The following is a 22,015-nucleotide window of genomic DNA, read 5'->3' on the forward strand; positions in this document are numbered from 1 at the left end:
GGTGTGATCATTGCACACTACAATCTTGAGCTCCTGGGCTCAAGCATGGGACACTGAACCCAGCCCAGCTTATCCATTCTACTTTTGATGACCATTTGAGAGATCTCTAGTTTGGTGATTTGTATTAGTTATCTTGTTGTGTGATAAATCATGCCAAAACACCGTGGATTAAAACACCATGTATTATGTGACAGTTTCTGTAGATTGAGACTCCAGGCATGGAGTCTTGGCTGGGTCCTCTGGCTCTGGTCTCTCACAAGACTGTAATCAAGGTGTTAGCTGGGGCTGTGGTCTCATCTTAAGGCTTGAGCTGGGGATGATTCAATGCTAAATTCACTTAAGTGGTTGTTGGCAAGAACCATTTTCTCACAGGCTGTTAGACTGATGGCTTCAGTTCCTCACCAGCTGTTGGCAAGAGGCTTCCCTTGAGTCCTTGCCATATGGGTCCTTCCATAGGGCAGCTGACAATATGGCAGCCAGCTTCATGAGAGCAAGCACGCAAGAGGGCCAGAGAGAGAGTGTGAGCAAGGCAGAAGTCACATCCTTTTGTAATCTAATCTCAGAAGTGATGTCCCATCAATTTTGTCATGCTCTATTTGTTAGAAGAAGTTGCTAGGTGCAGTTCACACTTAAGGAGAGAAGATTACAGAAAGGCATGAATACCAGGAGGCAGAAATCTTAGGGAGCCATCATAGAAGCTGTCTAGTACAAAGGATATAACGAACAATGCTACCTTACAGATTTTCGTATATATATAGTGGCATATGAGCATATCAGGTTATGCACCTAGGCATGGAGTTTCTAGGTCTTAGGGCATGTGAATCTTCAGGTTTCCATGACAATGCCAAACTTCTCCCAAGTGGTTATACCAATTCACATTTCCACTAGCAACAAGTGAGAATTCTGTTTGCTCCATATCATCATCAACACTTTTTACTATCAGACATTTTATTTTTGGCCAATATGATTTATGTAATATGTGATGTATTATAGCTTTAATTTGCAATTCTAAGCTTACTAATGAGGTTTGGCACTTTTTCATTTATTTATTTGTCATCTTGTATTTTCTCTTTTATGAAGTATCTGCCTGTATCTTTTGTCCATTTTTCTATTGACTTTTCTTACTGATTTGCTTGAGTTCTGAAGATAATCTGGATGCTTGGGCTGTGGCAGTTATATGTGTTGCAAGCATCTTCTCCGGTTTTGTTTCCTATCTTTGTATTCTTTTAAATATGTCTTTTGATGAACACAAGGTCTTCATTTTAAGGCAATTGAATTTATCAATCTTTTCCTTTATAAACTCTTGGACTAAGCCTGTCTTCTAGCTATTGTTTTCCACCTATGTCTCCAACTGTCCCCCCATCTTTGATCCCCCCCTATTGTCTCCATATAAACATCTTTTCTATGCTCTGGACACATGACTTCAACTGCTCGCTCGATGGCTCCACCTCCATATCCCACAGTCAGTCCAACAGCAATTTACCCCAAAATGAACTCATCCCTCCAAGTTCACCTTCTGCCACCCTACCACCCCTAACTTGTATTTCCTAACTCCATGACTGACACAATTATCCACCAATCACAAAGCCAGTGTCTTGTGAATTTGCCCTGACCACTCTTTCTCTTATAAGGATCCAGTTTTTCTGATTCTACTATCCAAACCTTGCCCCACTCTGCCTTCTCCTCTACATCTCCAGTGCCAGAATGTAAGTTCCATGAGACCAGGGACCTTGTCCAGCTTGTTCATTACCACAATATCAGTAAGGGATGGTGCTTAACAGCATGAATTTTGGAGCCCAATTACCTGATTCAAATCCTGACTCCGTCAATTATTAGCTATCTAAGTAAGTGGAAGTTATATGACCTCTTCTCCCGCAGTTTCCCCATTGGTAAAATGGGGGATGATAATAGTACTGATTCATAGGGTTGTGGTGAGGGTTGAATCAGTTAATGCATGTATAGTACTTAGAAAAGAACAGGACACATGGTAAGCACTCAATAAATATTGACTATTAATATTATACCCTACCACCTAGCATGGGGTAGGGAATAATATTAAGCATCAAAATATATTTTAAGCATCAAAAAATATTTATCATCAAAAAACTAAGCATCAAATAATATATATCAACAGAAATGAATGAACGCCACTGCTCTAATTTAGACTGTTATTAACTTTGCTTAGACAATTGCAGTAGCCTCCTAACTGGGCTTACTTTCTGCTAACCATCCCATCCCCTATTCCATTCATTCTACACACTGCCATTAGGGTTACAACTTCTTGTATATAAACATGAAGGTGTGGTGCCAAGCCATTGCTTAACACCATCCAGTGGATCCCCAAGCCCCACAGGGAGCCAGAGCATAGCCCAAACTCCTCAGCAGAACACATGTGCATGAACATGTGATCTGGTGATTGCCTACCTACCTCTTAACCCGCCTCCATCCTTCACACAACCTGCACTCCATTTGCCAAACCACTGGCAGTTCCCCAAATGAGCCACATTCCTTCATTCCTCTCCTGCCCAGAATGCCCTCCCTCTGCCCCGTCCAGCTGACAAAGTCGTCTTTTTCTTTTTCACCAAGTCCCAGATGTAGGCACTTCTAGGCAGAGTAAGATACATATATTATTGCAGCATTTATCAAATTACACTATAACCATTTATTTACATGTCCACTGCCACTCCTCCAGGCTGCAAGCTCCTGAGAGCCAGATCGTATTTAGATTTGTATTTCTGGCAAGAAGCACAAGGGCTATGGAAGCTTAATATACATTTGTTGAATGGATGGTTAGTTTTAAGAAGTACCTAATAAACCTTGGTATTTGTATTTCCTTGAGTCTTGTTTTGGTTGCTACCTTTTTTAATAGAAATAGTCACTACTGCTTATGTTTACAAGTTTATTGAGTTCTAATTTTATCCTTTAAGATAAAGATTGCTGATATCATTCATTCACCCATTCATTCATCAGTAAATATTTATAGGGAGACACTTGTCAGATACTGGATTTGAAGTGAACAAATCAGACATGGCCCCTACCCTCATGAGGCTTACAGTCTATTAAATCTATTAAATATGAAGGACAGGCTGGCCTTGAACCAATAAACATGTCCATGTAAAGTCATAAATTGAAATGAGAGTTGTGAAGGAAAAGAACAGGTTATAAAGAGGAAGAATAATGGGAGGGACCTAATTTAGATAGAAGAGTTAGGGAAGTTCTCTTTGAAGAAGTTACATTAGAGGGAACACTAAAATGTGGGTAGGCGTGAGCCACGCAAAGTCATGGAGAAAGAGTATTCCTGGCAGAAGAAATAGCATGTGTGAAGACCTTAAGCAAGTGGAAAGCAGCTGCTGAGGCTGGGGCCTGGGAGGTGGGGGCTGGGAGCAGACAAGCCTAGAGAAGTTGTCAGGGGCTAGATGATGGGGTTTTGACCTAGAATATAAATTTTGTTTGTCGTTCATAGGGAAGACATTGAAGGTTTAACATATGGGAATGACAAGAACCTCTGGCAGGGCTCTGTCTGTGAGCATCACATAGCACCCTGAGGATGTGTGTGCTACTCTAGGTTTCAGTGGAGAAAAAAGCAAGTGACAACCCTTCTGTCCCTGCTCAGCAAAAGCTTTGATCACCAGCCCCCTTCCCCTGAATATACTGGAGAAAAATAATGGAAGTGCATTTCAAGGTCCACATGTGAGAAGACCCTAAGCTGTCCTGGCTGTTCAGGTAGAAGTTGTCATCTTCCTCAATGATCTCAGCTGTTGGAAGACATGGCCAGGCAGACAGAATCTAAAAGTTCTTCCAGGTGTGACATGAGTCCCTGGAGCTCAGTGACAGAAACCAGTGTCCAAAACCAGATGCCACCCTGGGGAGGGGGGCTTTGGGAGTTCCTGGGAGGCCACAACATCGCCTGGAAGGCTCCTCTCTCCCACATATTCACAAAGTTGCATGATAAGCCAGGCCCCTGCTGGTCTTGCAGCATCCACCTATGATGCAGAGTAAACAGTGCCACACGTCAAGCTGTCCCCAACCTTGCCCTCGGTTCCACTACCAAAAGAGGGAACACTGGGCTTGCCCCAGCAAGGTGTTATTTATGTCAGGCTAGGGCCACTGTGGCTCCCACCTCTTACTGCTTTCTAGGTGCCCTTACAGACCTCCCCACTGCCCTCTGCATATGCCAGATTGTGAACACCCCCTCCCTCTCCACAGCCCCCACAGTGGGGTTCGGGTGGGCGGGAGGTGGTTTCATCCCTCTACGTGCAGCCCTTGGAGACCTACTTAGGCAATTTGTCACTCAGGCTTCAAGCTGCCAGCCGAGGAGGGGAGCTGAGAAGACTCTATAATGAGATCTTTGCGCTGTAATTAAGTGCCAGGCTTTGTTTTACACCTATCTTTCCCGCCTTGCCCGATCCCACCGCCAAGCTCCTCCAGGCAGTGAGTGGGGAGTGTCAGCTGCTCTGTGATTACACCCCAAGAGCAGGTGGCAGGGAGCTCCTCCGCCTGCAGTCTGCGCCCCACCCCCAGGCTTCCCCCACCACCTGTCTTAACTCAAGACAGTGCTATTTCTGTCCTTGAACTGGGTTTCACCCCAGAAAGCCACTCCACCGCTTTCTCATAAGGCTACCTCCTTTTAACCCTTTGGTTGCAAGGCCTCTGGGGTGTCCATTTCTTTCTTTTGACACGTTCCTTTTCCTGAAAGTTTCAGCAAACCCCATAGGCAGAGGGGGTTAGAAAAAGGAAAAGAGAAGTTAGGGCAGAAGGAGCACTGTTCTTATAGGACCGGAAGGGTCTGTCTTCTCTCTTGGGTCCTCTACACAAAATCGGAGCTTCCAAACACCCCAGCTCCCAAACATATGCAGCAGATTCTGCTGACAGGAATGTGTCACTGTGATCTTCACATTTTAGCCTGAAGTTTAGCCTAGCTGAAGAAGCACCGGACTGGGAGTGGGAGAACATGTGATGGTGCTTTTCTTTGGCCTGGCTCTGCTTTTGGACACTTCAGGTCTTCGGCCTGGGTTTCCTCCTCCGTACGATGAGGAGAGGATGGGAGGGGGCAATGCTGGCATGTGTGATCTCGATAGACACTGTGGGAGTCTGCAGAGACCGGAGCATTACCTCTGCCTCCTCTCCCCGGGCCTGGCCTCTCACAGCCCTCAGAGAAAACCCGTCCCTGGGCTGGGGGCGAGGCCGAGACGGGGCGTGGCCTGATCGGTGGGCGGGCCCTTCCGTGGGCGGGGCCGCGGGGCTTTTTGGAGCCCGAGCGAGGGCGCCGCTTCTGAGGCCAGGAGGAGCCAGCCGAGGCGCGGGCGGCGCGGGGAGGCGTCCCAGAGGTGAGCGCCCTGCAGCGGCAGGGGACGGGCCGGGGGCCCTAAGTCGTAGGCGGCGCGGGGCGGGGACGCGGCTGCCTGCAGCGGTCGGACTCCTCTCCGCCCTCCTCCTGGGCTGTCCGGGTCTATTTTCCAGCCTATGTCCAACTCGCGCCGCCTCACTAGGCGGCGCTCTCTGCCCCGCGGCACCTGCGAGACGTGGGGTCCCTCGGCCCAGGGACAGAGTGAGGGTGTCATGTGGGTGTCCTGTGCCCGGCAGGTTGGAGACGAGGAGACCTCGGCAGTGACGAAGTCACTCACGCCCTCGCTTTGAAACAAAGCGGGTCCCTCTTGTGCTGTCTCGCTATCACTCTCGCCCCCACCCTGTGGAAGAGGCAGGTGGCTTGTCCCCAGTCACTTTCTTCCTTGGAAAAGGGAGACAGGGCCACCTCCAGCAGGGCCATGGAAATCCCAGAAAGTCACTGAGCTGCTCAAAAAAAGGCCCGAAACACCCCATCCCACAGCACCAGGCAGTGCACCCTGGCCAAGACTCCGTGGTAAATATTGCTGGCCTTTATGTTGAGGGGGGAAAAAAAGCCTGCCTGTGAAGATCATCGCCCAGTGGCCACGCTCCCGTGAAAACACAATTGGAAAGCCATTTTCTAAGGGGCGAGGGTGGGTCTGGGACCATGCTGTAGCTTGGGTGATTGATGGTCGCGGGAGTGAGGGTGCTGCCCTGGGAAGGCGCTGAGGCCCTGTTGGGTGGGAATCGATGGCTGCGGCTTTCTCCCGGAGGAGGGAGAGCGGTGTTGTTACCTAGTGTTAGGAACACATCCGTCCAGTCCAGCACCGTGAACTGCAAACAAGCAGAGTAACCCTAGTGTCCTTCAGATACTGTTGCTGAGCAGTGACTTAATGAGATGATCAGTTTGGACAGCAGGTGCATCTGTAATGCCGCCCTCTTGCTCAGTGCCTGGAAGAGGCATTGGTGACTCCCCGCTAATGCTAAGGGTAGCTACCGTGCAGGAGCAGTCAGGCTCTTGCAGGGCCTGTGTGGTTTCATCAGTTTTCTCCTGCATTTACCCAGCCCTTCTGAATTCTGAGACGTGTGTCCAAGATCTCTTGGACTCCTTGACTCAGTTCACCCTTGTTCTTGTGGGCAGAAAACAATTCCCAGTGTGCCATACACAGCCAGTCAGAAGGGAAGCCCTGGAGCAGGGCCCTGGGAGAAGTTCTGTGGGGCTAGATGCTAATTATTCAGTTACTGGATTGTGGGAAAATTCCAGGGGAGGTCCCAGAGGAGGGACCCGGCTAAAGCTAATTACTAAGCAGTACAAAAATAATCTCTCTCTCTCTCTCTCTCTCTCTCTATATATATATATATATATATATATATATATATATTTTTTTTTTTTTTTTTTTTTTTTTGAGCAGAGTCTCACTCTGCTGCCCAGGCTGGAGTGCAGTAACACCATCTCGGCTCACTGCAACCACTGCCTCCTGGGTTCAAGCGATTCTCTTGCCTCAGCCTCCCAAGTAGCTGGGATTACAGGTACCCACCACTACGCCTGGCTAATTTTTGTATTTTTAGTAGAAATGGGGTTTCACCATGCTGGTCAGGCTGATCTCAAACTCCTGACCTCAGGTGATCCGCCTGCCGTGGCCTCCCAAAGTGCTGGCATTACAGGTGTGAGCCACTGTGCTGGGCCAAAAATAATCTAAATTTCAACAATCAGTATGACCATGCCTGTGCATATGACCCTAATTACCAGTCTGACTGATTCTTCCTTCCAAAATGATGGCAGAGGATCACCTCTTTGGATATTTACAGCTCTGAGCAAAGCAAAAAGCATTTAGGTGCCATTGTCTGAATGCAAAACCAGCCCTGCCAGGTTTTCAGTGTTGTTTCTGAGGAGGGAGCGCCTCTCCGGAGGACGGTGTTCCAGGACAGTGCCTCCGTTGTTCATTCCCGTGCATCAGGAAGTTTGGCCCTGCCGAGTGTTGAAAGCAAAACTCTCCTGTTTATTTGTCTCTGTATACTGACAGACTTAGACAGCAGACGGCACTGGAATGTCCAGATGTGTTTGTTTCACTGTTAACATTGTGGAAAAGAATGCAGAAGGCAGATCCAAAGCTTCAATCAGATTTCTGAAGCTTAAGTGATTCCCAGCCTTGGTCCCTTAATGTGAGAGCAACAGCGTATAGTGTCTTCTGCTCTCTGGGACAAACCCAAGTTTGAGGCATAGTCCCTGCTGTCCAGAAGCTCCTAGGCCTAAGTAGGAAGACAAAACCAGCACCTGTGAAACAATTAGAGCGCAATTAAGTGAGAAAGTATGTGGCAGCATCTGCTAGCTCAAAGAAGACAGCTAGTGCGGACTGACTGGGAAAGGAAGAGAGAGCTTCACAGAGCCAGCTGGTGTTCAGCTTGACTTAAGAATGACCATCAAGGGCTGGTCCAGGCCCAGGAAAGGAAGCATGAGGATATACGAAGCTCAGAATAACCAAAGGCACTTGCTGCCCAGAGCCAATTCAAATTCCTGCCTTCCAGGAATTCTGGCTGTGGGTCCTGCCACTCTCTTCCTCACCCAGCCATACTGCCCTTCTTATAGCGTTCTAACCATGCCTTTTTTTTTTTTTTTTTTTTTTTTTTTTTGAGACAGAGTCTTACTCTGTCACCTAGGCTGGAGTGCATTCATGTGATCTTGGCTCACTGCAACCTCCGCCTCCTGGGTGTAAGTGATTCTTCTGCCTCAGCCTCCCGAGTAGCTGAGACTACAGTCACGTACCACCATGCTCAGCTAATTTTTGTATTTGTAGTAGAGGTGGGATTTCACCATGTTGGCTAGGCTGGTCTCAAACTCCTGACCTCAGGTCATCCACCTGCCTTGGCCTCCCAAAGTGCTGGGATTACAGGCGTGAGCCACCACGCCCGGCTTGACCATGCCTTTTTTGTGTGCCTCCTTCACTTTGTGCCTACTCTCCTATGCTCAAAATGCTCTGCTGAGCAATCCTCTACAGTTTTTAAGAAGCAGCTCAAATGGCACCTTCTCCAGTGAAGACTTCCCTGGCAGGCCCCTACCCAAGTCAGCAGAGTTGGAGGGTTTCTCCTTTGTTCTCCATTGGTCCTTGCATAGACCTCTGTTGAAGCTCTGTATTGTCCATAGGAGTTAAGGGGTCTTTGACTCACTCACTGAAGCAGAGCTGTGTCTCACTTACCTAGGGCTTCCCTGAGCCAAATTTCGTGTCTGGCACATAAGAGCCATTTGATAAATGATTCTTGATTGAAATTCAAGCCCTTATATTTAACAGTGAAGTGCCCCACCAACTTGGAGTAGAAGGCACAGGTTATGTGTTATAAGGAGTCTCAGATTGGATAAATTAGACGGAGCCAGTTCCTAGAGGCCTTGAGGAGTCTGAGTGTAATGCAGTGGTGGTGCTCAAAACTCATAGCACCCGCTATTGCCTTCACTATAGAATTCTAGAGTCTTCTTGATCTGCCCCCAGCATATCCTCTTTAGCCTCATCTTCCACCAGCTCCCACCTTGAACCCACAAATCTACCTTCTAAGCCACTCCAGCCCCAGGTAGCTCCCCAGGCCTGGGCTCTCTCTTCTCCTTTGTCCATGCTGTTTGGCAGCCTTGGCCAGGAATGCCTACTGCTCTCCCCGGCTAATTCCTGATCATTCATACTCCAGATCTGAATCCCCTATGTGCAGAGGCCCCTCAGGCTGGGTTTTCAAGTTCTCCTCTGTGCTCCATAGCACCCTGCACAGCCTCTAACAGCATTTATCACACCTTCTTATGGCTGCTGGTTACTTGGCCATCTCCCTGCTGGTTAGTTCCCTGAAGGCAGTGATTGGGTTAATCCTTGATGTAGCCCCCATCAGCTAACATTGTTCCTAGGAGATGGTGTCCAATAAGCGTGCATTGGATGGTAGGCTGAACCATGGTGATAAAAATATCAAACGAAGGACAAATCTAGAGACATCTGGAAGGGGAAAACTAGAATTTGGTGATGAGTTATATAAAGAGAGTGTATTAGTCTGTTATCGCACTACTAATAAAGATATACCTGAGTCTGAGTAATTTATAAAGGAAAGAGGTTTAATTGACTCACAGTTCCACATGGTTGGGGGGGGACCTCACAATCACTGTGGAAGGCAAGGGGGAGCAAAGTCACATCTTACATGGCGGCAGCCAAGAGAGCATGTGCAGGGGAACTCCCATTTATAAAACCATTAAATCTCTTGAGACTTATTCGTTATCACAAGAACAGCACGCAGAAGACCTGCCCCCAGGATTCAGTTACCTCCCACTGGGTTCCTCTCTCAACACGTGGGAATTATGGGAGCTACAATTCAAGATGAGATTTGGGTGGGGACACAGCCAAACCATATCAAAGAGTAAGGGACAAGGTTCCTTCAAACCTATGAGGCAGGTGGAGATGGTGTCCTGCAGGGGTAGGATTCCCTAGCCTGGGGAGAAGTCCACTTATATGTCTCTGAGTACTACGCAAAAATGTTTTTTGTTTCCTGGAGGATTTTCAAAATTCAAAATATCAAGTCACTTTGAGACGTATTGAGTCTGTTGTTAAAAAAGGAATGTTCTAGAGTCAACTGAAACACACTTTAAGTACAGGTGAGGTCAGGCCTAGAGAAAGATTTTGGGAGCATAGTGGCGACAGTTTAACTTGTGAAAGCAAATGTGGTCACTGGTGGAAGAAGCCTAAAGCAGAGATCAAGGTCTTGGGGAAATCTGGAAGCCACGGGGGTGGGAAAAAGAAAAGTATCTGTTGGAAAATAGAATGATAGAAAGATAGGGAAAAAACTAAGGATGCCAAAGGAAGAGATATTTCAAGAAGAAATAGGTGGCCAAAGCTGCCCAATGCTAAAAAACAAACAAACACCCACAAGAAGATTCATAAAAGAAAAGAGGCTGGGTACAGTAGTTCATGCCTGCAATACCTTGGGAGACCAAGGTAGGAGGATTGTTTGAAACCAATAGTTCAAGACCAGTCTGGGCAACATAGTGAGACCCCCCCACCCCCACCCCACACACAAAAATTATCTGGGCATGGTGGCACATGCCTATAGCCCCAGCTACTCCAGAAGCTGAGGTGGGATGATCACTTGAACCCAGGAGTTCAAGGCTACAGTGAGCTCTGATTGCACCACTTCACTCCAGTCTGGGTGATACAGTGAGACCTCGTCTCAAAAAAAAAAAAAAAAAAAAAATTTAAAAAGCCAGACCTGAGGAGGTTAAAGAGAGGCTAGTTACTGAGTTACTGGGCAATGGAAACACTGGGTGGGGTTTTTAGACTTTTTGTCTGAGGAATTTGGCCATAAAAGAAAGAAGGAAGGAGGGGTCTGCTCAAGAGAAGATGTTCTGTTTGTTTTATGGTAAGAGAGATCTGCCTGCCTTTGACCACACTAGGGAAGGAGCTCATTTATGCTAAAGGAATATGGATAAATATTCGTATTGTTCACATTGGTTATATTTCATTTAAACCTTCCTCTCCTCCTTTCCTGTCCCCTACAAGTGTCCCACAGAACTTTCTTTCTGGGGAATTGCCAAGGTCATGGTATTGCTAAATCCAGTGACAGGGTGTTGCAACACAGAAATCATTGGTTCTCACTTCACTGGCCTGTAATGAGCCTCCCTCAATGCTTCCAAACAACTTTCCTTCCTAATAGTGCTAGTCAGGCATTTTCTTTTTTACTGTGCACAAATTAATAACATCAGCAATAATAGCAAATGCATAGATAGCAGTTACTCTGAGCTACAGACTATTGTGAGTACCTTTGAGGGGTAAGTGGTGAACCAGTATTCAAGCTTAACATATCTGTCTTCAGGGTCCATGTACTTAAACCGCTATGCTTAAATTCAAGATAAGTAAGTTTGTATTTTACCATAGATTGATGTTCATGTTCCTGACACTACTACAAGATTCATAGTCCTGATGCTACTGACAACATGGCTTCTCCACAGTCACCAAACCAGGTATCTCTCTGGACCCAGGTTCACTGTGAGTTGGACTAGCTTTAATAGTCAATAAGGCCAGGGACAACGGCACATGCCTGTAATCCCAGCACTTTGGGATGCTGAGGCGGGCACATCTCTTGTTCCCAGGAGTTTGAGACCAGCCTGGGCAACATGGCGAGACCCGCTTCTACAAAAAATAGAAAAATTAGCTGGGCATGGTAGCCTGTGCCTGTAGCCCCAGCTACTTGGGAAGCTGAGGTGGGAGGATCACCTGAGCCGGGGGAGTTCAAGGCTGCACCATGATCACGTCACTGCACTCTAGCCTGGGTGACAGAGTGAGACTCTCTCTCAAAAAAAAAAAAAACAGTCAATAAATAATTTGATAGTCAACAAGTAATCTGCCACATGCAAAGTATTGCAAGGGACCAAAAAATATAAGCTATATGTCCCATCTCATTTACTCTTCATAACCATCCCATTTTACAGGCAGGGAAACTGTCTGGATTTGAACTCAGAAGACCATGATAAAGGCAAAATTGAAAGTCACTTTTAGTCCTGAGTTTCTGGGGTCTGAGATTCCTCCTCATCTTGGTCAGAGATATAACTGGGTTCAGATAGCTTCAACACTACCTTTTATTTTCTTTCCCAACCTGTGAACCAAAAGGGTAGTGAGTGTGAATCTCTAGCATGCACAGATGTGCAAGAAATACTACCTCGCCACTATTTTCTAGATATTAATATTGGTTTAGAGCCTTCGTCTCATCTGGCTGGCAACCATAGAAACCACCCCAGGTTGTGTCACTGTGTCACAATTTCAGATCTCTTATGCATTGCCAAGATCCCAGAGGCACGGGTGCAGGTGTCTCCTGCTCCCCTATCTGGTCCACTCGGGTTACCACTGAATGCACTCCTGTGCCTGTCTTGCCTAGCAAGTGCCCACTGCTTCCAGACCACATAGCTAACTCACTGGGGTCCTGCCAGAGTCCTGTCCTCCTGGTACCCACAGACCCCTTTTCCCTTCCTGTCTTCCTGTTTCTAGAAGCATGCCTCTCTGCTTTACCCATCAGCACCCCCCACCCCTCTTCCCCCAACTTGGCAAAGCCTTTGTGTCCCCAACCTAAGGCCCTGTTTGGGAAATTGAAGCCAGAATAACCTGCAGGCTATTCCTGGTAGGGTTCTGACATATACCTGCCCTGGGCCAATGACTAGTGAGCTGGCTACAGAGGTGGAGGTGAGCCTAGGAAAGTAGAAATACAAGGAGGGGGAAAAAAAGTCAAATCTCAAAATATCTAGCCACAGACACAAGCTCCTCTGAGGGTAATTTCATGAGGGGGGGGGGGAAAGTTGCTATTTAAAGCTAGGATATATGTGGATCCATTTTTTTCATCGGTACATTAATAACATCATTTTCCACTATGTATCTTCAAGATCCGGTGTAACAGGCTTGCAAATTTGCAAGAATGAAGAAGGAATGTTCTGCTCCAGGGAGGACTGACCCTGGTCTGTGATTGCTGTCATGATGATACTCAGCAAGTTTCCTTAGATAACTTCAGAGTTAACAAGAATGTAAAAATGCTTCCATTTCAAACTCACCGTTACACATATGCAGAAACTGAGGACAATGAAAGTTAGACTTGTCTAGGATACCCAGACTGTGGCCGAAGGAGGACTAGAACCGATATTTATCCTCTCCCAGCCCAGCATTTTTGCCATGGTCTCATGTATCTCGAAGTAACCACCACTAGCAAGTTGGAGCCAAATCAACTAGCTGACTCCCTGCCCTGACTCAGAATGGAGCACAGCCACCCTGGGCAGTCTGCCCAGGCAGATTCCACATGCAATAAACCTCCTTCGGGTCCCAGGACACTGGGCACAGGGTGAGGACCTGTGTTTCCAGCAGGGATGCGCTCGCCAGCCTCGCCTGTCCCTGCTTACAGTCCCTCGGGCAACACCAGTGAAATCATCTTCCTCTCAGGGCATCCTCATCCTGGCCTGAGCGCCCCCCACCTTTCCTTCTCAACCTCGTCAGGGCTTACCTTGCATCAGGGGGTGTCTCCAGCAGCTACAGGGTGCATTGGATTTTATCTGCCTGGGAAGCTTTCTCTTGATTCCTTCGCTGGCCCAGCACAGACTACACATGCCTCTCAGAACAGTTCTCAAGTGTTTGATACTCTCTCTTCACATTCCCATTCCGTATCTAACTGATCAGTTTAATAGGGTTCCTAGTCGCCGGTCACCACCCCCACCCCAACTGTTTCCAATTTACATCACAATCCAAATAATTTTTGCAGCGCTTAGCAGATTGTCTGTGTCATTACTTTCAGGGATGCCATATTGGACTTCCCTACTCTCATCTGCTCCAGCTCCCTGACCTTATAGTTGCCCAGCTTTCCTGGCAATTGACTTTGCCCGTCAATACACAGGATTTAGCTGAGTAGCATCCAGGGAGGATGTCGGAGCCTCAGATATTAATTTTCTAATTGAGAATATTGGCGCCGTCCGAACCTGGAGACAGGTAGGGATGTTCACTTTCTGGGCGAGCTACCTTTTCCCGACGATTTTAAATGTTGTGCTAGTTGTTCGTTTTTAATAGTCACTAAAACAAAATTATTTCTTTCAATCAGATGCTTTAAAATTGTGTGCTATAGAGTTATAATGTGCAAACAACGGGGAAGCTATTCGGTACCTAAACCATGTGAGTTTTCAACATAACTTTTCAGAAGCCTTTGCTTGCGGCTGTTTTTGTTGTTTTTTGATGCTGGGAACCACCACCTAAAGATGGTAAAGAAAACAGAGGAAGCTTTCCGGTAACTTATGCTAAAGAAACACAAAATCACTCCAGTGCCTTGAGAAATTTCCCTTCCCTCTCTAACTTTCCCCTTCAGTGTTCTAAAGGGAAGGCGTTTCTGGTAAGGTGTAGTTGCGTAAATGATGGCTGCCTACTTCAGCAAGCAAGAACTGTTGGAGTATTAAGCATGGGTAACTGGATCCTCTGGTTTGGGCACTGAAGGATGCCTGGAAGCCGGAAGCAGGTTGTTGCTGCCGGGGTAGGGGCGGCGAGGGTGGGAGGTAGAAACTATTATTGCTGTGATTTTATAGGCAGTAAACTGATGCTCCGAGAGGTTCAGCACTCGCCCAAGCTCACACACCTACTAAACTGTGGAGTTAGGATTTGAATCCAGCTACAAATTTAGTTGTCATTGAAATGTCTAAATGCACTCTACTGCGCAAGCGTTAGGAACTTCCCAGCGGAGCTTAGCTCAGGGCCGCTTGCAGCTCCTCCCCGCCCCGCTCGACTCTCCGGCCGCGGCTCCGCGGGCTCCTCCCCCTTGGTCCCTGCCCCTTTTGCGCCCTCTGCTGGTCTCTAGGGAAAGCGCATCTCCTGAAATCAGAAGTCGCACCCAAGCTGTCCTGTTTCCTTAGCTCCTAGTAAAGCGATATGACCCATCCATCCCCTCCTCCTCAAAGCCTCACATAAATCTTCTTTGAGGTACTCTCTGATGCTTCACTCTTCAGCGCTGAGAAAAATGGGGGGGAAGGGGAAGTGAATGTATTACTATAGCCCCTTCTCAAAACCAATCGTGCAGCATCTTAGTCATGCCTCGTCCTGGAAGAATGAGGCAGCTCACGTGGGCATGGGGGTAATGAGCAGGGAGGCAGTTACAGACTCTTAGGTTTTCACCGCTAACAGTGTGGTCAGTGGACCAGCAGCAGCATCACCTGGGAGCCCGTTAGAAATGCAGACTCTCAGGCCCTGCAGCCACAGCCCTGATGAATCAGAATCACCGTTTCAAGGAGGTCTCAGGCGGGCCGTTTCAGGTTCCGAGCTCGTTTTGAGGTTCTATGGATGCTTTGCAGCATATTCAATTTTGATTTTGTTCAAAGGTCACAGTGACAACTAAGTTTGCAGCTGGATTCAAATCCGAGCTCCACAATGTAATAAATGTGAGATCTTAGACAAGTGCTTAACCTCTCTGAGTTAATCATCTATAAAATAATGGAAAGCACTATAAGCCAACTCTTCAACTTTCAGGACATTGTTCACCCGAAACCTGAAATCCAATAACTGCACTGTCTTCTAACACAGCCATAATTTACCTAAATGTACTGCTTAGAAATGTCTCACTCTGATGGTGACCTTAGTTCTATTTGTCCCTAGAGAGCCGCAAGACCATTTTGTCTGGAGGTTCTCTGCTCACTGGAGAATAGGGACAGTGGAACTGTCCTCATCCTTGTGCTTGAGTCTTTGGAAACCAAATGACCCCAGAAATGTCATGAAAGAGATTTTTAGGTCCCAGAGGAACTGAATGGCTTAGACACCCACCTTCTGAACAAGAGGCTGGGCCAGAGATTTCTCAAGATCCCGTCAACCTTGGTGTTCTATACGCCTTGATTTACAAAATGGTCTTGATCTTTTCCAATTAAAATTCCATTTAGTAGAGATACACAGAAAGTTTGCAATTCTTCCACAAGAAAACTGCTGTATGGCATAGAAAAATATCTACATAATATTTTTTGTTTCTTCTTCTTAATTAGCTTTCCTATTTTCCCTTAGGAAAACAAAAAGTCCTTTCTCCTGATTCACCAAAAAATAAAATACTGACTACCATCACTGTGATGAGATTCCTACAGTCTCAGGAACTGAAGTCTTTAAACAACCAGGGACCCTCTGCCCCTAGAATAAGAACATACTAGAAGTCCCTTCTGCTAGGACAACGAGGTAAGTGCTTCTGCTAAAAATGTGTCATAAGTGTGTGTGTGTCTGTGTGTGTATGACACATGTATAAATATATGCATATTTGTTTATATATAATATGTACAAATATACATACATAATATTTATATATATATGTACAAATATACATACATATAAGGTCTCTCTGTCGCCCAGGCTGGAATAAAGCAGTGTGATCATAGCTCACTGCAGCCTCAAACTCTTAGGCTCAACGGATCCTCCTGCCTCAGCCTCCCAAATAGCTCAGACTACAGGTGCACACCAGCATGCCTGGCTAATTTTTCTATTTTTTGTAGAGACAAGGTCTCACTATGTGGCCCAGGGTGGTATAGAACTCCTGGGCTCAAGCAGTCCTCCCATCTTGGCCTCCCAAAGTGCTGGGATTACAGGCATGAGCCACCATGCCCAGTCCTATCTTCAAAATATTAATGGAGAAAAATATTGCTGGGGTACTTAAGTTGTGCCAGATACTACAGGGGGATCCTGCATGAACGAAACTGAGTGCCTGCCCCTCAAGACTTACAATCTAGTGGAGAAGGCATAATATAATAAAAATGCCACGATGGAGATGTACCCAGAATACCAGGGGACGGAGATAAAGAGTGCATGTAGGTCAGGCATGGTGGCTTATGCCTGTAATCCCAACACTTTGAGAGGCCGAGGCAGGTGGATCGCTGGATCCCAGGAGTTCGAGACCAGTCTGGGCAACATGGTGGAACCCTGTCTCTACAAAACAAAAACAACAACAAAAACAAAAATTAGCTGGGCATGGTGGTACAAGCCTGTAGTCCCAACTACTTGGGAAGCTGAGATGGGAGCATCACTTGAGCCCAGGAGATTGTGGCTGCAGTAAGCCCTGATTGCACCACTGCACTCCAGCCTGGGTAACAGAGCGAGACCTTGCCTCAAAACAAAAAAACAAATACAAACTAGTGCACATAGAAGTGTGAGAAGTGCACGTAGAAGTCTCATGGCAGAGGTGGCCTCTGAGGTGGCCTTTGACGGGGGAGTTGGAATGAGATAAGCAGATGAGACGTTCACGAGCATTCCAAGCCCCAGGACCAGCCTAAGCTGAGAGATCGGGTGGAGGGCAGACTCTGAGAATGGCAAGTTAGATCTTGAGCACAAGGCAGTGACGGGACGCCAGTGTAGATACAGCCAGGAAGGCAGGGTGGCTGGAGTTTCCCGCTCTGTGAAATGAAAGGGTTCAAGCACGAGGACCTCTCTAGTCAACCATTCCAGAATTCACTTAGAGTCTGTGGTGGGGACCCTGAGGTCATCCTGCAGAGTTTGAGTGATATGGGCATGAGGAGTCAGTGAAGACTTCTAATCGGAGTCATGCCCTAGGAAGCCCCCTCAGATAGCAAGTGAGGGGTGTGTGTGTCAGGGTCAGGCTTACTCTGGGAGACTAGCAAGGTGGTGTCTCCCATATCTAGAGAGGAGGCAGTGGAGCCTTGCAGCCGAGCAGTGGCTGCAGAATTGGAAGAAGGGGAATGGATGCTGGAGGCATCCTGATGCGAAATTCACAGAACTGGCCACCAACAGCACTGATGCTCTGCTTAAGGCTTCTTCCAGCTGGCAATTAAGGAAACCAGAATGACCTCACCCTCCTGGTTAGATTTTAAGGATATATACACTAAAGACAGAAATAAGGATCCATGAGCAAAGATGAATATGAGGCAGTGTCTGACCAGTGAGAAGGGTCTCAGAAAGGCTATAGCCCTAAATGCTCTGAATTTGGGGGAAATGCTACAAATATGCAAAATGATTTTTCAAGCTCTGTTCAGATAAGCAAGAAGGAAGCAACAAGCTCACTCTCAGAAGCAGATGGTGCAATGGTATCATACTAGCAGATAACCACTCCCTGGCAGGAGAGAAGTGATGGCCCAGGTAGGAGAGAAAGAAGCAAGCAAGTGATGTGGGGCTGTTCTGAATCTGCCCAAGTCCTTCGCAGACCAGCCCATCCAAGGAACCCAGAGAACTGGCAGAGGAGCCCTCTGCACCTGGCAGCCTTTTCTGCAGGGCCACGAAGAGGGAGGGAGGCACCAGGCAGGATGTGAGCAAATTCATTCATTCAGCAGATATTTGCCAACATACTACATTCTAGGTGCTTGCAACACGGTGAGTCAAAGAGAACCAAACAATACTTGGCCTCTGGAACAAAATTCTGATTCACAAAAAGGGACATAGGTGGGCTTTTAAACCACAAACCAGTGAGCTTGACAGCAACTGTGGACAAATTTCTAGAAGAGGTTTAGTAGGTGGTCTGCAGCTCTGTGGAACGGTGTGGGGATCCCTGTATGTCAGCCTGTGTTTCTGAATGGCGAGTCACAGAGAACTCAGCTTGTTTCCATCCTGACAGGGTTACCCTTTTCTAGCAACTCTAGGAATTTGGCAGGGCATTTGACAGTCTCTCAGGGTACGCCCCAACCCCCACCCATTGCTAATGGAACAAAGACTGCACATAAAAGTGCACATAGAAGGGAAATTTAGGCTACACTTAATAGACGTGCTTTGTATTATGGAATCATAAAGACCTAGAGAGGCAAACAGACCCTAATGAGACCACCGGGCATCAGTAAATAAATCAACCGTTCTGCAGTGCACAGAAACCTCGTGTGCTGATTCTCTGAGTCCTCTTTAGAGAATAGTAGTCAGTTGTCAGACGTTTACCCCGCTGTGTTAATCCCTGATGCTAATGACTGTTGCTGCTCAGGCGTGTGATGGCTCTGAGAAGAAACCTGGGTAGGAGCTTGCTTTCCATTTTGCCCGCATGAACGGACTGCCTGTTCCTGGCCGTGGAGTGCATTTTGCACTCACGTTTGCACGTTTGCCCTCCCTCCCTGACCTTGTTAGCCTGAGTGTGAGCTGCCTGGGGCCCAGTCACACCTCCCTGACCCCAGCTTCCCCTCCCAGTGGCGCTGGGACTGTTCCCCGGGGAATGTTCCCCGGGACTGCGGCAGAGCCCTCTTCGCGGGCCTGACACGGTGTCCGGCCGCACGGATGACCGGTAGAGGGCAGCAGCGCGCTCCGGGTCGGTCGGGAGCAGGGCCTTCCTAGTCCAGAAACCGGGTCAGGTCCGCTGCTGAGGGCCGGGGCCTGGTGGGCTAGGGGCAAGGGCAACCTGGTGAAGGGGTGGGCTCACTCTGCAGGAAGAAGAGAAAGAGGAGACGTGGAGAAGTCCTGCTGACCACATGGCGTATTGGACACTGCACCTTTATGTGGGCCCCAATGTGCCTGGCGCATGGTTTCTGCGACAGGAGCCCAGCCGTCACGTGTAGACATGCAGAAGGCTGGCAGATGGGCTAGAAAAGCAAGGAGGCTCAGCACTTGGAGGTGTCGAAAGAGGGTTTGAAGAGAAAGCCCGGAGTGCCTGGAATGATGGAGAGGCATGAAGAGGCTGACACCATGAAAGTCAGGGACAGCTCAAGGGCACTTTCAAGGCCGTCAGGGAATGGTGCGGAGAAGTGAACGTGCGCAACAGCTGGAGAGGGCGGTTGTGAGGAGGGTCAGAGAGAAGGCCCTCCTATCACCGGTAGAGGGTCATGACTGCAAGTTGTCCAGGTTCTTGGCGTTTTGAACAAAGAATTGGACAAAACACCCAGCAAAGCAAAAAGCAAAGAGAGTGCAAATGCAAAAAGCAACCAATCGGAGGCTAGGAAGAAGTTACAGTTATATTTCTATGCAAATGAAGACTCGACAGGCCATCAGTCTGATGGGTTGTGGACAGCAGCTATTCAGAGTCTGGAGTGAACTTACAAAGTTGCAAATGAAGACTCACCTGCAACCAGTCTGATTGGTTGCGGACAGCCAATTTCCCATCTGCCACGCAGAAAAGGACAAAGGGAGTAGCGTCTGGTCCTTTTGTTACTTATGCATGGAAAGTTAGGATTTTCCTTTCAATTTAGTTCTAGGAAGTCGGCGTGAAACAGACTTAGGTTCCTTGCCTCCAGACCCTATTCTCCTGCCTCACTCCCACATTGTTCCATTGTCAGGAATAAACAACTCTGGGGGTAAGGTGGACCTCCAGATGAAGATGAAGGTAGAAGGGGAGGAAAGGCTGAGAGACTAACCTGCCACTGGGACCCAGGGCCAAGGACCTTTGTGATTGAGGGGAAGTGACCACAGATCAGCAGATGATGACTGAGAGATGGGCTGGAGCAGGACTGCGGTCTGGTCCTGAACAACACATGCAGCCATGCCCAGAGATGCTAGGCTTAGAGGCTAACATGCAATAGACAGCTGCGTGGCCTTAAGTTACTTAGCTTCTCTGGGCTTCAGTTTCCTTATCCATAAAATGGTACCTACAGTAATGGTACACAGTAATAGTACCTACAAAAGACTGGGAGGATGAGGGAAGGGAGGGAACTCCCAGCTGTGTGGGGAGGAGCATACGGGCGAGGGTAACCCCCCATATGGTATTATAGGGATTTGCGTCTATTTCTGTCCTCCCTCCAGACTCTAGCCTCATGGTTCTCAGACATGGGTATGCATCAGAATGACCCAGATGCATTAAAAACACTGCCAGGTCCCAGCCCCAGAGCTTCTGATTCAGTGGGGCTGGGGTAAGGCCCAGTAATTTGCATTGCTCACTAAGCCCAGGGGCTGCTGCTGCTGCTTGTTCCAGGACTGCACTGTTGGCACCACTGCTCTGGAGTCTGCAGAGCTCTAGCAGGGACTCCTGTTGAGGAGAGACGGGCATATAGTGGGAGCCGAGGCCTAGGACGAGTAACTCTAGGACAAACAAAAATTCCAGTTACAGTGCAAGAAGAGGTAGTGCTGAATGAAAAAGCGATCACTCCAGCAGAGCTTTAAAGTCATGGTGGTTTATGAAGGAAGTTAGAATTGCACCTGGGGAGCAAGTGCTGAGGTTAATGGCAGTGCAATCCCCCGTCTGTTTTATTGGAACTGTTGTCAGAGGCAGAATGCTGGGCTGGAGGGACTGTGGCCCTAGCAATGTTTTGGACTTGACAGTGCCCATTTGTTGGGCATGGTTCCGGTGGGATGCTGTATTATGCCTCTAGAGAATGTATTTGTCCTGGAAGAGTTCACTTTGTCCACTGCCCTCGAGCCTTTATCCAAGGCTAAACCCACATTCTGTACCTACATTTGAAATTGGTCCAGGAATTTTATACCTGTGTGAATTTGGAGAAACTCTCCAAATTCATTTGGAAATGAATTAGTGTTTTTCTCAGACAGTGAGTCCTCCATGCTTGCTGTTCCAATGGCCCTCCAGGTTTGGGCCCAGCACCTGCCAGGAGAAGCATTCCCTCTGTAGCTTCCACCTGACCACAGCCAGCCCAAGCCCCGCTCAGAACCCCAGGCCTGCCAGCGAGCCTGTGACTGGAATTATCTGTTAGGGATCAAGCATTAACTTGACACAGGAGCAGCCCTGGCTCAGCTGGAGGCATCCGCATGCTGTGGTGCCCCAGGAGCAGAGGCACCCCCGAAATGCAGGCTGTGTGTTTGCTGCAGAGACACCACGGCCCATAACTCCCCAAGCGTAGGTGAGCAGCTCTGCTGTCCAGGCAATGAAGTCAAGAAAGGGAACCAGCCCAGCTAATGGCTGGGATTAAAGCTAAATGAATTCAGCTCAAATGAAAGGGATACTGACCCTTCTCCCTCTGGCCTCATTAACTTAATTAACAGTGCTTGGCAGGAGTATTGAAGCCTGCATTGATTGTTCTGTTTCTGTTTTTCCCCCTCAAAGCCCTAGATACAAGTTAAATCAGCCTTAATAATAAAAACCCAATACTCAACAGCCCTCAGATTTTCTTGCCAGCCCTTCCTCCTCTAAGAGAATCACTTGGTTTCTGAGTTGGAGGGGATCCATTAGACCAACACTTCTCAAAGCATGGCCTGAGACCACTAGCATCAAAGTAACTGGGATATGGCTATAAAATGCACTTTCCAGGCCTCAGAGGCCTGTGGCACTGGAATATTGAGAAGTCCAGTTTGGGTATTTGTAGTGGGTTTTGGGGGTTTAATTTAATTTT

General features: G+C 47.7%; 1 protein-coding gene across 6 annotated transcripts in view; it reads left to right on the forward strand.

The window, feature by feature from the left end:
- Positions 1-5,238: 5,238 nt before the first annotated feature.
- TLR5 (toll like receptor 5) overlaps positions 5,239-22,015 on the forward strand; it is a 47,479-nt gene continuing 30,702 nt past the window's right edge. For 5 of the 6 annotated variants that reach the window (XR_008509644.2, XR_008509641.2, XR_008509636.1 and 2 more), the window contains exons 1-2: positions 5,239-5,327; positions 15,840-16,004. The gene's annotated coding sequence lies outside the window, so the exon portion shown is untranslated. Of the gene's footprint in view, positions 5,328-11,216; positions 11,303-15,839; positions 16,005-22,015 lie in introns of all 6 variants that reach the window. The other variant, XM_054519876.2, reaches the window with a different exon arrangement.

This window comes from Pongo abelii, chromosome 1, assembly GCF_028885655.2.
Source record: "Pongo abelii isolate AG06213 chromosome 1, NHGRI_mPonAbe1-v2.0_pri, whole genome shotgun sequence".
Classification (NCBI taxonomy): domain Eukaryota; kingdom Metazoa; phylum Chordata; class Mammalia; order Primates; family Hominidae; genus Pongo; species Pongo abelii.